Source organism: Erinaceus europaeus, chromosome 12, assembly GCF_950295315.1.
Source record: "Erinaceus europaeus chromosome 12, mEriEur2.1, whole genome shotgun sequence".
In the NCBI taxonomy this organism is placed as follows: domain Eukaryota; kingdom Metazoa; phylum Chordata; class Mammalia; order Eulipotyphla; family Erinaceidae; genus Erinaceus; species Erinaceus europaeus.
In genome coordinates, this window is record NC_080173.1 from 17005552 (window position 1) to 17021041 (window position 15490).

The following is a 15490-nucleotide window of genomic DNA, read 5'->3' on the forward strand; positions in this document are numbered from 1 at the left end:
CATACTGGTGACCTAAGTTATTGTCTGGAGAGATGGTGTCAGAGTTGGAAATAGGATTAGAAAGCTGGGTCAGGGCTATTTTGGCTATTTCCTTTATTTATTTATTTACTTCTATATTTATTTTCCCTTTTGTTGCCCGTGTTGTTTTTTATTGTTGTTGTAGTTATTGTTGTTGTTATTGATGTCATTGTTGTTAAATAGGACAGAGAGAAATGGAGAAAGGAGGAGAAGACAGAGAGGGAGAGAGAAAGACACCTGCACACCTGCTTCACCGCCTGAGAAGTGACTCCCCTGCAGGTGGGAAGCCTGGGGCTGCAACTGGGAACCTTATGCAGGTCCTTGCACTTCATGCCACATGCGCTTAACCCGCTGTATACTACCGCCCGATTCCCAATTTTGGCTGTTTCTATCCCCCCAGTCCCCCACCTTTACTCAAAGGGCCTCTTAACCCCCACGCCTTGCTCCCAAATCATTTTCTGAAATCCTGAAATACATCTGTTCAGATGTTCAGCTTGGAAGGGTGATAAAATTCTCTTTCTCTTTTTAAATTTTATTTACTTATTATTGAATAGAGACAGACAGAAATTGAGAGGGGAGGAGGAGACATGGAGGGAGAGAGACAGAAAGACACCTGTAACCCTGCTTCACCAGTCCTGAAGCTTTCTCCTTGCAGGTGGGGACTAGCGGCTTGAACCGGTAATGTGTGTACTTAACCAGGTGTGCCACCACCTAGCCCCAATACAATTCTTCTTTCTTAATTTTTTTATATTTATTTATTTACTTATTCCCTTTTTGTTGCCCTTGTTTTATTGTTGTAGTTATTATTGTTATCTGTCTTTGTTGTTGGATAGGACAGAGAGAAATGGAGAGAGGAGGGGAAGACAGAGAGCGGGAGAGAAAGATAGATACCTGCACACCTGCTTTACCACCTGTGAAGCGACTCCCCTGCAGGTGGTGAGCTGGGGGTTCGACCTGGGATCCTTACGCCGGGTCCTTGCGCTTTGCACCACGTGCACTTAACCCGCTGCGCTACTGCCCGACTCCCTATCTTTATTTATTGGATAGAGATAGCCAGAATTGAAAGGGGAGGGGGAACTAGAGAGGGCGAAATACAGAGACACCTGCAGCCTTGCTTCACCACTCACAAAGCTATTTATAGTTGGGCACCAGGGGCTCGAATCCCAGTCCTTGTGCACTATAAAATGTGCTTTCAAGCAAGTGTGCCACCACCTGGCCCCTTGATAAAATTCTCTTTCAAAAGATCTTTATCCTTTCTTTTTGAGTGATAGTTTTTCTGGGTATACAAAGCTAATTGAGCAGAATTTGCCTCAGGTCAATAATTGGGAAACTATTATTTTGAGGTTTGATTTCCATTGTGATTAAAAAAAATGGTTGCTTAATTTCCATTTTTAGACCTTCCAGCTTTGATTAGATTTATAGGCTTGCATTATTCTGTATAAAATGCATGTGTTATAATACATGAGTATGTATATTGAGGTGCTCATACACATAAAACTATAGCTTATGTCATATAGTAGTGTGGTTAGATATATACAGCTTGTTGGAGATGGAATTCAATCCCAGTTCTGCTTAACTCTTAATAAAGCACAGCAAAACAGAAACAAAGTCCACAAGCCACAGTGGCAGCTTGTTCTTTATTTAGTTTTTGTGTACCTAGTGACTTTAATATTTTAAGAGGTCAAGTAGGACAGTAGTGATGATCATACATGTAGAATATCTTTTTTAAAAAAATATTTATTTATTTATTTATTCCCTTTTGTTGCTCTTGTTGGTAGAATATCTTCTGACCAATTTATATCTTAGCTAGAAGCCTACAACTCTTTCAGTTAAATTAAAGCTCCCTCAGCTCTCCTTCCACCCTACTCTCTTTGGGGAGACTTGCTATTGTGCACTTTCAGACCCTTCAGTACAATATTCTGATCTTCCAGATTGCTTCTCCCACCCCATCCCAGTTTGAGGCCCCGCCTCCCCACCTGCAGGGGAGTCGGCTTCACAGGTAGTGAAACAGGTCTACAGGTGTCTGTCTTTCTCTGTCTTCCCCTCTTCTCTCTATTTCTCTTTGTCCTATCCAACAATAACAGTAACAACAAGGGCAACAAAAATGGGAAAAATGGCCTCCCCGAGCAGTGAGTTAATTCATAGTGCAGGCACCGAACTCCCAGCAATAACCCTGGAGGCAAACAAACAAACAAACAAAACCCATACTCAAGATTATTCCTCCAGGAAGCCCTTAGATGAGGATACTTTTACATTTTTATTTATTTTTAATTTTTTGTTACTATATTTATTTATTGGATATAGACAGCCAGAATTTGAGAAGAGAAGGGGAGATAAAGAGACAGAGAGACACCTGTAGCCCTGCTTCACCACTCGTGAAGCTTTCCCTCTGCAGGTGGGGACCAGGGGCTTGAACCCAGGTTTTTGCACATTGTAACGTGTGTGCTCAACCCAGTGCGCCACCACCCAGCCACAATAAGGATACGTTTTTATTGGGAGGATTAATGGTTTACAGTGAAAAACAGTTGTAGATACATGTGTAAAATTTCTCAATTTTCTGCAAAACATTCTTACAGCCCACCTAGGTGATGGTTATCCTCTGTCACCACCATGCACCAGGACCGTAAGGCCATCCCCCTCCCCAACCCTCTGCTTTGGTAATTTTGACAATACACTAGGCTCAGTCCATGTTTTGTGTTTACCCTTTCTGTCCTTATTTCTCACCTTCTGTGCATGAGTGAGATCATCCCATATTCATCCTCCTCATTCTGGCTTATCTCACTTAACATGATTTCTTCAAGCTCTGTCCAAGATGAGGTGAAGAAGGTGAATTCATCATTCTTAATAGCTGAGTAATAATTCCATTGTGTATATAGACCACAACTTTCTTAGCCACTTATCTATTATTGGACACCTAGGCTACTTTCAAGTTTGGCCTATTAAAAATTGTGCTTCTGTGAACATAGGTGTACACAGATCTTTTTGGATGAATTTGTTTGTTTCTTTAGGATATATCCTTAGGAGAGGAATGACAGGTCCACTATAGCCTTCTGAGAGTAGATAAGGATATTTTTCAAATAAAAAATTGATGAAAAAGCCCAGATATTTTTTTAAATTGTATATTTATTTTATTTGATAGGACAGAGAGAAATTGATAGGTGAATGGAAGAGAGGGACACCTGCAGCTTTGCAACCAGCTCTGCAGGTGGGAACTGGGGACTTGAGCCCTAGTCCTTGCCTATGGTACCATGTGTGCTTTAACAAGTATGCTGCTGCCTGACTGACCCCTCTGCCCAAATACCTACTGTTTTCTGTATTTCTGAATCCTTCTAGAATCATAGAACTAGAGACATATACTTTGCAATAATTTGGTGTGAGAGTTGCAAGGTTTTTTTTTGTTTGTTTTAATAGTGTGCTATTAAAAGAATAACTGCTATCTTTGAAAAAGTGTGAGATACCACAAAGCATAAATTTGGACTTTTGCCTTTATTTTCAGAATTTAAAGGTCTCAGAGCTCTGGGCTTATGTTCCCACAAGGCAATATTGGCTAGTGAAGTGTGGTGGCTGCCTTCTTCAACTAAGAAAGCAAGGATATTCCGGTTTGCCATGTTCCTCACTTCTCCTCAACTTTAGAGCTGGTCGACTGCACCTTTTAGTGTCTGCCTGTCACTGTGGGGTATCTGAGCTTTCCCTGTCTGATTAAGGAAGATATAGTCAAAACTCACGGCAGCAAGCTTGAGGCAGAAGGGTATCTAGGTAGGTAGACCTTCAAAAGAGTTTATATTTGTTTATTGGTTGGAAAATAATGAGTTCTTATGAGTTCAAACTTTGTAGATTCAAGTCCTCACTTCCCTTAGACCATTGACAAGTTGCTAAAACCTCAGTGCTTCAATTTTGATCTGAGCCCTTTGAGCTGATACCGATAACTACCAAGAACTTTTATTGTAAGCAGAAAATGGAATTGAAAAAGCCGTGTAAAACACTTTTAAAAATATCTGACACATGCATTTTTTAAGGAATGACAATCATTTTCACAGGATGCTGAAGAGTTAATTCTTCCTAGTTATTACATTTATGGTAACCACAATACAAAACAAGGAACAGAGAGCAACAGAAAGCACAAACACAATTAGTGAGGAAATCACCATAGAAACCCATCCACACAAAATGACAAATAGAAGCAAATGGGAAAAGAGTCAACAGCCTTAAAAAAAACCTTACAACAAAAACCGGAACGGATGTAAATAAACCATATATATCACAATCACCCTAAATATGAATGGCCTAAATTCACCTGTCAGAAGACTCAGAACAGCTAAATGGATTAAAGAACAGGATCTGGGAAACAAATATTCAGAGGAAAGATTAAACAGAAGTTCAGCGTAAGAGACTGGAGCAAGATGTTCCAAGCTAATAATGTAGAAAAAAAGGGCAGGAACAGCAATCCTGTTCTCAGATAAAATAAACTTTCAGGTAAAGAAAGTAAGCAGAGATAGAGAAGGACACTACATATGTAATTGATCAAAGGATCAATCCAACAAGAAGACATAACCATTATAAATATATATGCTCTAAACTTAAGTGAAACCAAATATGTAAAACAAATACTCATTGAACTTAAAGGAGATACTGATAGTAGCACATTAATTGTAGGAGATCTTACTATACTACTCAGAGCAAGAGACCAATTATTTGCACAAAAAATCAACAGGAAAATAGCAGTTTTAAATGAAACCATAGACCAAATGAACTTAACAGATATCTACAGAACTTTCGGCCCCCAAAGAAATAAATACATATTCTTCTCAAGTACAGATGGATCATTCACAAAGATTAACCATATACTGGGTCACAAAGACAGACAAACAAATATGTGAATATTAAAATCATAAAATGCAGCTTCTCAGACTACAATGGTATGATGCTAGAAATCAACCACAAAAAAGGAAACTCCCCCTGACATCTGGAGATTAAACAACATGCTTTTGAATAACACATGGATTATTGGAGAGATCAAAAAAGAAATTAAGAAACACCTTAATATTAACGAAAATGAAAAAGCCAGTTACCAGACCCTATAGGATACAGCAAAAGCGGTCTCTCGAGTGAAATTTATAGCAGTAAAGGCTCAGAAAACATTACTATATCATTTAACAACCCAATTGAACCAACTACACACAGAGCAACAAAGAGATCCACATGTCAGCAATAGGCAGGAAATAGTTAAAATCAAAGCAAAAATCAGTGAAATAAAAACCAAGAAGACCATCAGGAAGATTAATGAAGCCAAGAGCTGGTTCTTTGACAGCATAAATAAAATAATAGATAAACAACTAGTTACACTCATTAAGAGGAAGAGAGAGAAAGCTTTGGTAAAAATCACTCAAAAATGAAAGAGGAGATGTTACGACAGATGAGGTTGAGATACAAAGGATCATGCAAGACTATTATGGACATAAAATAAAACAAAAAGAAAGATAAAAATCATATGGATTGATCAATTGATGCAGAAAAAGCATTTGATAAGGTCCAACATCCATTTTTAATAAAGGCCCTCAAGAAATTGGGAGTGGAAGGAAAATTCTTCAGCATAATGAAGGATATATAATATATATATATAACAAACCTATGGTTAACTTCATATTCAATGGAGAAAAATTTAAAACTTTCCCTCTAAAATCGGGAACTAGGCCAGGATGTCCACTATCACCACGTCTATTCAACACAGTCCTAGAAGTCCTTGCCATCACAATCTGTCAAGAAAGAGCTATCAGCGGAATGCAAATTGGAAAGGATGAAGTTAAATTATCATCATTTGCAGGTGAAATGCTGTTTTACCTAGAGGATGCTCAAAACTCTGTCAAAACTGGAAATAATAAATTCAGTAAAGCAACAGGTTACAAAATCAGTACTCATAAATCTGTGACATTTCTTTATACAAAAGATGGGCCAGAGAAAAGGAAACTCAAGGAAGCAATCCCATTTATAACTGAATCCAAACATATAAAATACCGGGGAGTCGGGCTGTAGCGCAGCGGGTTAAGCACAGGTGGCGCAAAGCACAAGGACCGGCTTAAGGATCCCGGTTCGAACCCCGGCTCCCCACCTGTAGGGGAGTCGCTTCACAGGCGGTGAAGCAGGTCTGCAGGTGTCTATCTTTCTCTCCTCCTCTCTGTCTTCCCCTCCTCTCTCCATTTCTCTCTGTCCTATCCAACAACGACAACAACAATAATAACTACAACAATAAAACAACAAGGGCAACAAAAGGGAATAAATAAATAAAATTAAAAAAACATATAAAATACCTAGGAATAAATCTAACAAAGAAGGTGAAGGATCTTTTCAATGAAAACTGTAAGACATTGTTTACAAAAATAATGGTGACAAAGGAATGAAAGAACATCCCTTGTTCGTTGATTAGAAGAATATCATTAAAATTATAATCCTACCAAAAGCAATCTATAGATTCAATGCAATTCCCATTGCAATCCCAATGACATATTTCAAGGAAATTGAACAACTTATCCAAAAATTCACGTTGAACTATATAAAAAAACAAAATAGAAACAAACAAAACCATGAATAGCAGTAGCACTCTACTCACTCCTGAGGAAAAAGGAAAAAAAATGGAGACATCACAATTCCTGACTTCAGTTTATATTACAAATAAATAGTAATTAAAACAGTGTGGTATTAGAACAAAAGTGGACATATGGATCAATGGAACAGAATAGACAGCCCTGAACAAAACCCACACATGTATATATAACCACATTATCTATAATAAAAGGGTCGAAACTGTCCAGTGGGGTAAAGAAAGTCTCATTAGCAAATGGTGTATGGGGTAAATTGGATAACCACTGGTAATTAAAATGAAATTAGACCACCACCTAATACCACACACCCAGAGTAACTCAAAATGGATCAAAGAGATGGATATTAGACCTGAAACTATAAAATCTATAGAAGAATACACTAGTGAAACATTTCAGGACCTTATCTTTAAAGATGTATTTGGGGGGTGGGCGGTAGTGCAGCAGGTTAAGGGAATGTGGCGCAAAGCCCAAGGATCGGCATAAGGATCCCAGTTCGAGGCCCTGGCTCCTCACCCGCAGGGGAGTCGCTTCACAGACTGTGAAGCAGGTCTGCAGGTGTCTATTTTTCCCTCCCCCTCTCTGTCTTCCCCTCCTCTCTCCATTTCTATCTGTCCTATCCAACAATGAACGATAACAATAGCAATAATAACCACAATGAGGCTACAACAAAAAGGGCAACAAAAGGGGGAAAAAATGGCCTCCAGGAGCAGGGGATTCATGGTGCAGGCACTGAGCCCCAGCAATAACCCTGGAGGCAAAAAAATATATATATGTATTTGGAGACTCCATCCCATGAGCAAGGGAAACAAAAACAAGAAGGAATAAATAAATAAGACTATATCCAATTGAAAAGCTTTTACACATCAAAAGAAAATTCCATGCGGATAAACAGGAGACCCAGGAAATGGTATTTACACATTACACTTCAGAAAGCATTTGATATCAGACATCTAAAAGAACTCATACAGCTCAACAAAATGAAAAAGAACAGACCAGTAAAGAAGGAGGCAGAAGATATGAATAAATAGAAGATTCTCTAAAGGACAGCTACACGTGGCCCACAGACATATGCAGAAATGTTCCAGTGCACTCATCATCAGAGAAATGCAAATCAAAACCACACTGAGGTTCCACCTCACACCTGTGGGAATGGGTTCCTTTAATAAAACGAGAAGTGTTGGAGAGGATGTGTGGAAAGAGAGAGAGAGAGAGAAAAAAAAAAAAAACTCTACTACACTGTTGGTGGGAGTGCAGATTGGTGCAGCCATTATGAAGAATAGTATGGAGAATCCGTTTACAAATGCAAATGATCTGGCAATTCCACTCCTAGACATAGACCCAAAAGATGTATAACACTGATTCAAAGGGATATATGCCCCTCCATGTTCATAGCGGCTTTATTCACAAGAGCAAAAACTTGGAAACCAAAATACCCTTCGACAGGTGACTAGATAAAAAGTTATGGGACATATACTCAATGGAGTATTACTCAGCAGTAAAAAAAATAAAAATTTAAAAAAGGATATTGTGAACTTTGGGATAAAGCGGGTGGGATTGGAGAAGACTATGCTTAGTGATGTAAGTAAGGAGGTAAAGGACAACGGAATGGTTTCACTCATGCAGAATATAGAGAAGTGAACATTCAAATGTCAAAAAAAAAAAAGTCAACCTATATCTAAGACAGTGGGAGAACCATAGTGGTTATCTGAGGGGGTGGGGATGGGGGACACAGACCTTTGGTGATGGGATTGGTAAGAAAAAAAAAGACTATACTGTAAGCCATTAACCACTTAATAATAAGTGAGTAAAAAAATAAATAACACCCCAAAGTAGTAAATAAATAAATAAATAAATAGAAAAAAAAAAAAAAGAAAGAGAACTAGTCAGTTATGCTCAAGAGTAAATACAGCTTATGTGACCATGGACTGCGAGCTCAGACTGACAGGGACTCAGAGGTTGCACAGGTTACTGTGCTAAAATATGATTATTTATGGGCTCTAGGTCAGATCAATGGGGTAAACAGTTAATGATATTTATATACTTGTTTATTTATATCATGTTTGGGAGCTACTCTCTACCCTATTAAGGCTTTCTAGCCCTATTCTCAGCTCTGACACCATCTTCCCAGACAGTATTTTTACTCACCTGCATGTTAACTATTGGCCTCAGGCAAAAATTATTGAAGTCATGGGCCCCTTGGAACATACCTAAAATAGACTTGAAGACCCCAAGTTTCATCTGCTCTATTGCTACCTTTGGGTTCCTGTTTATTAAATAAATTGTCCTGCTTTATATCTTAACACCTTTCAGCCACCAAGTTGTAGACATGATTCCATCCTGACTTCCCTGGGCAGACAATCTCACCAGTGTGTCCTGAAGCTTCACCTCTCCAGAGTCCTACCCTACTAGGGAAAGAGAGAAACAAGCTTGGGGTATGGATCCACCTGCCAACACTCATGTCCAGAGGAGAAGCAGCTCCAGAAGTTGGACCTCCCACCTTCTGCTCCCCATAAAGAATTTTGGTCCATACTCTCAGAGGGATAAAGAATAGAGATGTTTCCCTTGGAGGGGTTGTGGCATGGAGCTTTGGTGGTGGGAGCTGTATGAATTTATACCCCTACTATCTTACAGTCTTAAGTTAATCATTATTAAATCACTAATAAAATTTTTAAAAAGAGTAAACACAGCTAAATAGCTTTAGTTTTTCCACTTTTTAAATATTCAGTTTTGGATTACTCAAGAGAGCAGATGAGCTGAAAATAAACAGACTAAATGAGACTTTTCTCTGTTCACTCACGAGTCCTTTCTGAAACTTCCAAAATATTACCTGTTTTCTGAGTATAATAGAGCAAGGGTTGTGATCCAGGAGGTGGAGCAGTGGATAAAGCATTAGACTCTCAAGCTGAGAGTTTGTCCTGAGTTTGAACTCCAGCAGCACATGTATCAGAGTGATGTCTGGTTCGCTCTTTCTTTCTCTCTCCTCTTATTCCTCTCATTGATAAATAAACAATGAAAGAAATAAAGCAAGAGTCCTTGTGCATATAACATGGGCTTCTGTAAAATATTTGACCTGGAAAACCTTAACAAAAGAGGAATATTAGGGGAAAAAAAGAATGACATAGTTAAACCCAGAATAAGGTATCTAACATTTTTCTTTTTTTCTCTATCTTCCTCGCTCTTTCCTTCCTTCCTCCCTCCCTTCATCCATCCCTTCCTTCCTTTTTTACCAGAACACTGCTCAGCTCTGGCTTATGGTGAGAGGGATTGAACCTGGGACTTTGGAGCCTGCCATATGAAAGTCTCTTTGCATAACAATTATGCTACCTAACCCCCACACACACACTTTTTTTTTTTGCCTCCAGTTTCTGGTGCTTGCTGCTAGCACTACAAATCCACCACTTCTGGTGGCTTTTTATTTTATTTTATTTTTTTTAATTCTGTAGGGCAGAAAGAAATACAAAGAGATGGGAAAGATAGAGAGGGGTAGAAATAGACACCAGCAGACCTGCTTCACTGCTTGCGAAGCGACCCCCCCCTCCTTGCAGGTGGGAAGCTGGGGGCTTGAACCAGGATCCTTGTCTGTGTTCTTGTGCTTCTTACTATATGCACTTAACCCGGTGTACTTCCACCCCCCTCCTGTACATTTCTTATCTTTGTTTATTCCTTCCCCCCTTGCAATTTTCCATTTATTCATCTTAATTCTTTCAGATGTCATGACTTTAACTCAGGGTCAACAAGCTTTTCTGTATCACTTCATTTTCTTATCCAGGATGTTTGTACATGGTCATAAAAAAGAATTAATCACTTTAATGATTGATTCATTTGTCCATTCAGTGGATTTATATCAAGGGCCTGGCCATTAGCTTACCTGGTAGAGTTCACACTTTACCATGTCTAAGGACCCAGGTTTAAGCTTCATGATGGGAGCATCATGCAAGGGACTGAGGGAAAGCTTCTTGATGATAGAATGATAGTATCTTGTTCCTCTCTCTGTTTCTGTCTGAAATTTAAAAAGGAAATTAAAGAGATCACTGGGAGTGGTAGAATTCCTTAGGCATGTAGGTGTGGTGCTAGAAGTGTTTGGGGCTGGGGCGACCCGTTATCCAGTCATTTTTCTAATGTTTTGGAGTGAGTATAGTGACAAGTAAAACAGAGTTCTCTTGTATATCTTTCAAACACGTCCTTTTCTCTCTACCCCTACTCTGCCAGAACACTGCTCAGCTCTGGCTTGTGGTGACACTGGGAATTGAACCTGAGACCCTTGGTGTCTCTGGCTTGAAAGTCCTTGCAATAATCATTATGCCATCTCCCCAGCCTGCAAGCATATATTCTTTTTGTTTGTTTTTGCTTTTTTATTGTTGTAGTTATTGTTGTTGTTATTGATGTCGTCATTGGATAGGACAGAGAGAAATGGAGAGAGGAGGGGAAGACAGAGAGGAGGAGAGAAAGATAGACACCTGCAGACCTGCTTCACTGCCTGTGAAGTGACTCCCCTGCAGGTGGAGAGCCAGTGGCTCCAACTGGGATCCTTATGCCCATCCTTGCACCACCTGTGTTTAATGTGCTGCATTACCTCCTGACTCCCACAAGCATATATTCTAATGGGGATGAGAAGCAAATAAATGAGAAAATTAAGTTTGTAGCTTATGATCAGAGCTCTGGAAAAAGCAAGTAAGATCAAGTCATTGAAAATAACTGGGGAGTTAGCTGAGGTAGGTGGGTAATACAGCTTTGTTGAAATGGCCTTTGCCCCTATATAGCCCAGTGCTATGTAGGAACCTGTAGTGTGAGGAATGAAAGCTATCCCAGGTAGCTGGAAGAAGTGTGAGTAGAATGGATGGGTGGGACACAGGACACTTGACCTTCCTTTTTCTAAAATTTTTATTTATTTTATTTCAATGAGAAAGAGTGGATACAGAGGGAGAGATACCAAGAGCGAGAAAGAAACCAGAACACTGCTCAGTTCTGGTGTATGGTGGTGCTGGGGATTGAACCTGGGACTTCAGAACCTCAGGCTTGAAAGCCTCTTGCAGAACCATTATGCTCTCTCCCCAGCCCTGACACTTTACATTCTTGAAATAGATAGGTCACAGTTTTTTTTCTTTGTTGTTTGTGGAGATTGGGTTTGTGGCTTGAGGTGGTATCAGAGAAGTTTAACTAGATCAGATTATGTTCCGTCTTGTAGGGCACAAAACAAACTAACTTTTGTCCTAAGTGTGGTGAACAACCTCACCCTATTTCTGCTTGCTATGTGGCATTGACTGTAACTTTGAAGAGTCTCTTTCTTTCTTCCTTCATTCCTTTCTTTCTTCTTTCCTTTTTTTTTAATTTTTAAAGTATTTTTTATTTTCCCTTTTGTTGCCCTTGTTGTTTTTTATTGTTGTTGTAGTTGTTGTTATCGATGTCATCGTTGTTAGATAGGACAGAGAGAAATGGAGAGAGGAGGAGAGAAAGATAGACACTTTCAGACCTGCTTCACCGCCTGTGAAGTGACTCCCCTGCAGGTGGGGAGCCTGGGGGGCGCGGCTTGAACCAGGATCCTTAAGCTGGTCCTTGAGTTTTGCACCACGTGTGCTTAACCCACTGTGCTACCGCCCGACTCCCTCTTTCTTTGTCTCTCTTTCCTTCCTTCCTTCCTTTCTTCCTTCTTTCCTTCCTTCCTTCCTTCCTCCCTCCCTCCCTCCTTCCTCCCTCCCTCCTTCCCCCCTTCCTACTTCCTTCCTTCCTCCTTTCCTCCTTTCCTCCTTCCTCCCTTCCTCCCTCCCTCCCTCCCTCCCTCCCTGCCTTCCTTCCTCCCTCCCTCCCTCCTTCCCTCCCTCCCTTCCTCCCTTCCTCCCTTCCTTTCTTTCCCTGAACATGCCTCTTCTACCCTACGGCTTTTTTGAGGCATAGGGTTGAGACTTTGTCCTTTGGATGATGGCGCTGCACCCTTGGTGGTGTAGTATGCCTTCCTTGGTAGTTTAGCAGAAGTGCAGACTCTCACCTTTCACTCCAGACATGCTGAGTCAGAATCCCTGGGGGATAGGGCCTGTGAATCTGTATTTTACAAGCTTCTCTAGGTTACAGACACTAGAGTTTGAGACATATTCACTCCTCTACAATGTATATAGGCAGCTTTCCTTGGGAGTTGGAGTTATACTCTCTGGAGCAGAATAGAAGGTTTCCGTGGGTTCCTAGAGGATGCTGCCAGCTGTCACAGGTGCTCCTTCATCAGAGTTGCGTACGAGTGCCAGTGAGAATTCTTCTGTGCACGTGCAGAGCCCTCTGCCCACGCTGCCTCTGTGGTATTGAAGGCAGATTGTCTTGAGAGTGATACATGGTGAAGAGCTAAAGAATTTACTGGATTAGGTTCTGTAAAGTAAGTAAGCTTCGTCAGAAAACAATATGAGGCTAAGCAGTAGATGGTGCTTGAGGAAGACCTGTTAATGTACTAACCTAACAGGTGGAAAGACTGGAATCTTGAAAATGAAAACAAATAATTCTCCCATGCAGTTATGATGCTGATACAAAATTCAGGTTTTTCAACTTTCACCCCTGCATATTACATGTAGCAAGCTCTTTCTCTAGAAATATATCTCCGTGAGCCTTGCACCTTGAATAATTCATGAATGTGCTGAGAATTTTGGAGGAAGAAGCATGATGGTTGCCTATTTTATGGTCTTATATGTATTTTTTTATTTTCCCTTTTGGTTGCCCTTGTTGTTTTATTGTTGTTGATGGTGTCATCCTTTTTTTTTTTTTTGGCTAGGACAGAGAACTGGAGAGAGGAGGGAAAGACAGAGAGGGGGAGAGAAAAACAGACACCTGTAGACCTGTTTCACCACTTGTGAACTGATTCCCCTGCAGGTGGGGAGCTGGGGCTTGTACCTGGATCCTTTACGCTGGTCCTTGCCCTTTGTGCCATGTGCGCTTAACCCGCTGCACTACAGCCCGACCCCCGGCCCTATACTTTTAAAACAAAATTTAAAAGAGAGAAACAGGCTGGGGTTATGGATTGATCTGCCAGTGCCTATGTCCAGTGGAGAAGCAATTACAGAAGCCAGAGCTCCCACTTTCTGCACCTCATAAAGAATTTTGGTCTATACTCCCAGAGGGGTAAATGTTAGGGGAAAATGATCAGAGGGCTCTGAGCTCCAGTTCCATCAGGACTCAGAGAGAAAAGAAGGAAAGCTAATAAATTAGATAACTGTTACCTTGACACTAATAAAAGTAAATTTATCTACAAACTTTAAAAAAATGAAGTAAATCAGAGGGAAAAAAAGACTACACATCCCTATTAAGCTCTTGATGTTTTTAAGGAAATTTAACAGCTTGTCCAAAAATTTATATGGAGCCACAAAATAAACCACAACTAACTAAAGCACTTCTGAGCACAAAGGGAAAAAATGGAGATAGTATACTCCCCTGCTTGTTTGTACTACAAAGCAGTAATGATTAAAACAGCATGTTACTGGAATATAAATGGACACTTGGATCAACGGAACATAACTGAGAGCCCTGAAACGAGCCCATACATATGCAGCCATCTAATATCTGACCAAGGGACTAAAATGATTCATTGGGGGTGGGAGAAAGAAGGTCTTCTCAGCAATTGGTGCTGGGAAAATTGGACAACCACCTAGCACCATACATCCAAATCAAATAGACATGGACCAAAGAACTGGACATTAGACCAGAAACTCTAAAATGTAGAGAAGAAAACATCAGTGGACATGGCAAAAGAACACATGAATAAGTAAATGGGACTACATGAAACTGAAAAAAAAAACCAAAAAACCAAAAAACAAAACTTCTACACATCAAAAACAAACCACACAAGGATGACCAGGCAATCCAGTAAATGGGAGAAGATATTTGCATTTCACATTATCAGACAAGTGACTGATATCAAACATCTAAAAGGAACTGATAAAGCTCAACACAGTGAAAAAGTAGGCCAAAGAACTGAATAGTTTTCTAATGAAGAGATACACGTGACTCACAGACATATGAAGAAATGCTCCACTTCACTTATCATTAAAGAAATGAAAATCAAAACTACACTGAGATTCTATTTTACACCTGTGAATGGCTTCTAGCAACAAATGAAGGAATGACAACTGTTGGAGAGGTGAAGAAAAGGTACTCAGCTACACTGCTGATGGAAATGCATACTGGGGCAGCCCCTTTGGAAGACTATATGGACAGTCCTTAAACAAATAAAAATGGAATTGCCTTATGGTCCAGCAATACCACTCTTGGGCATTTATCCATTTGGCATTCAAACACTAATTAGAAGGGACATATGCACCTCCTGTTCATAGCTGCATTATTCACAATAGCTGAAGAGTAGAAGCAACCTAAATGCCCACCAACAGATGACTGGTTAAAGAAGTTATGGGATATATCCTCAATAGAATACTATTCTGCAATAAGAAAAGATGATATTGTGTTCTCTGGGACAAAATGGATAGAACTGAAGTTATTATGCTTAATGAAATAAGATGAAAGACAACTTCCAGATGGTTTCACACATATGAGGAATCTACTGAAACACGTAAACTTCAAGCAAGCAAAGAAACAGAAGCAAACAAATTCAAAGACTTTGTGAAAACTATGGTGGTTAACATTGGGAGATGGGGAGATGGGAGGGTGGGGGACACAGAACTCTGGTGGTGGGTGTGGTTTGGAACTGTACACTGTAGTCTTACAATATTATAACCCACTATTAATCACAAATGAAAAGAAAAAAAAGGAAAAATCCATAATTTAAAATCACTGGTAATATGTTCATCCTCTGGAAACTGTAACAGTTTAATAGGAAGTGGTACATAAATGAAACATGCTCATTGTTACCTGAGCTCTTGAAAATGGGATATAATACTTTCTGGAATGTT

General features: G+C 39.9%; 1 protein-coding gene across 2 annotated transcripts in view; it reads left to right on the forward strand.

The window, feature by feature from the left end:
• Nucleotides 1-15490, forward strand: part of EIF4E3 (eukaryotic translation initiation factor 4E family member 3) — a 406830-nt gene that overhangs the window by 343264 nt on the left and 48076 nt on the right. The gene's annotated exons all lie outside the window — the stretch shown is intronic.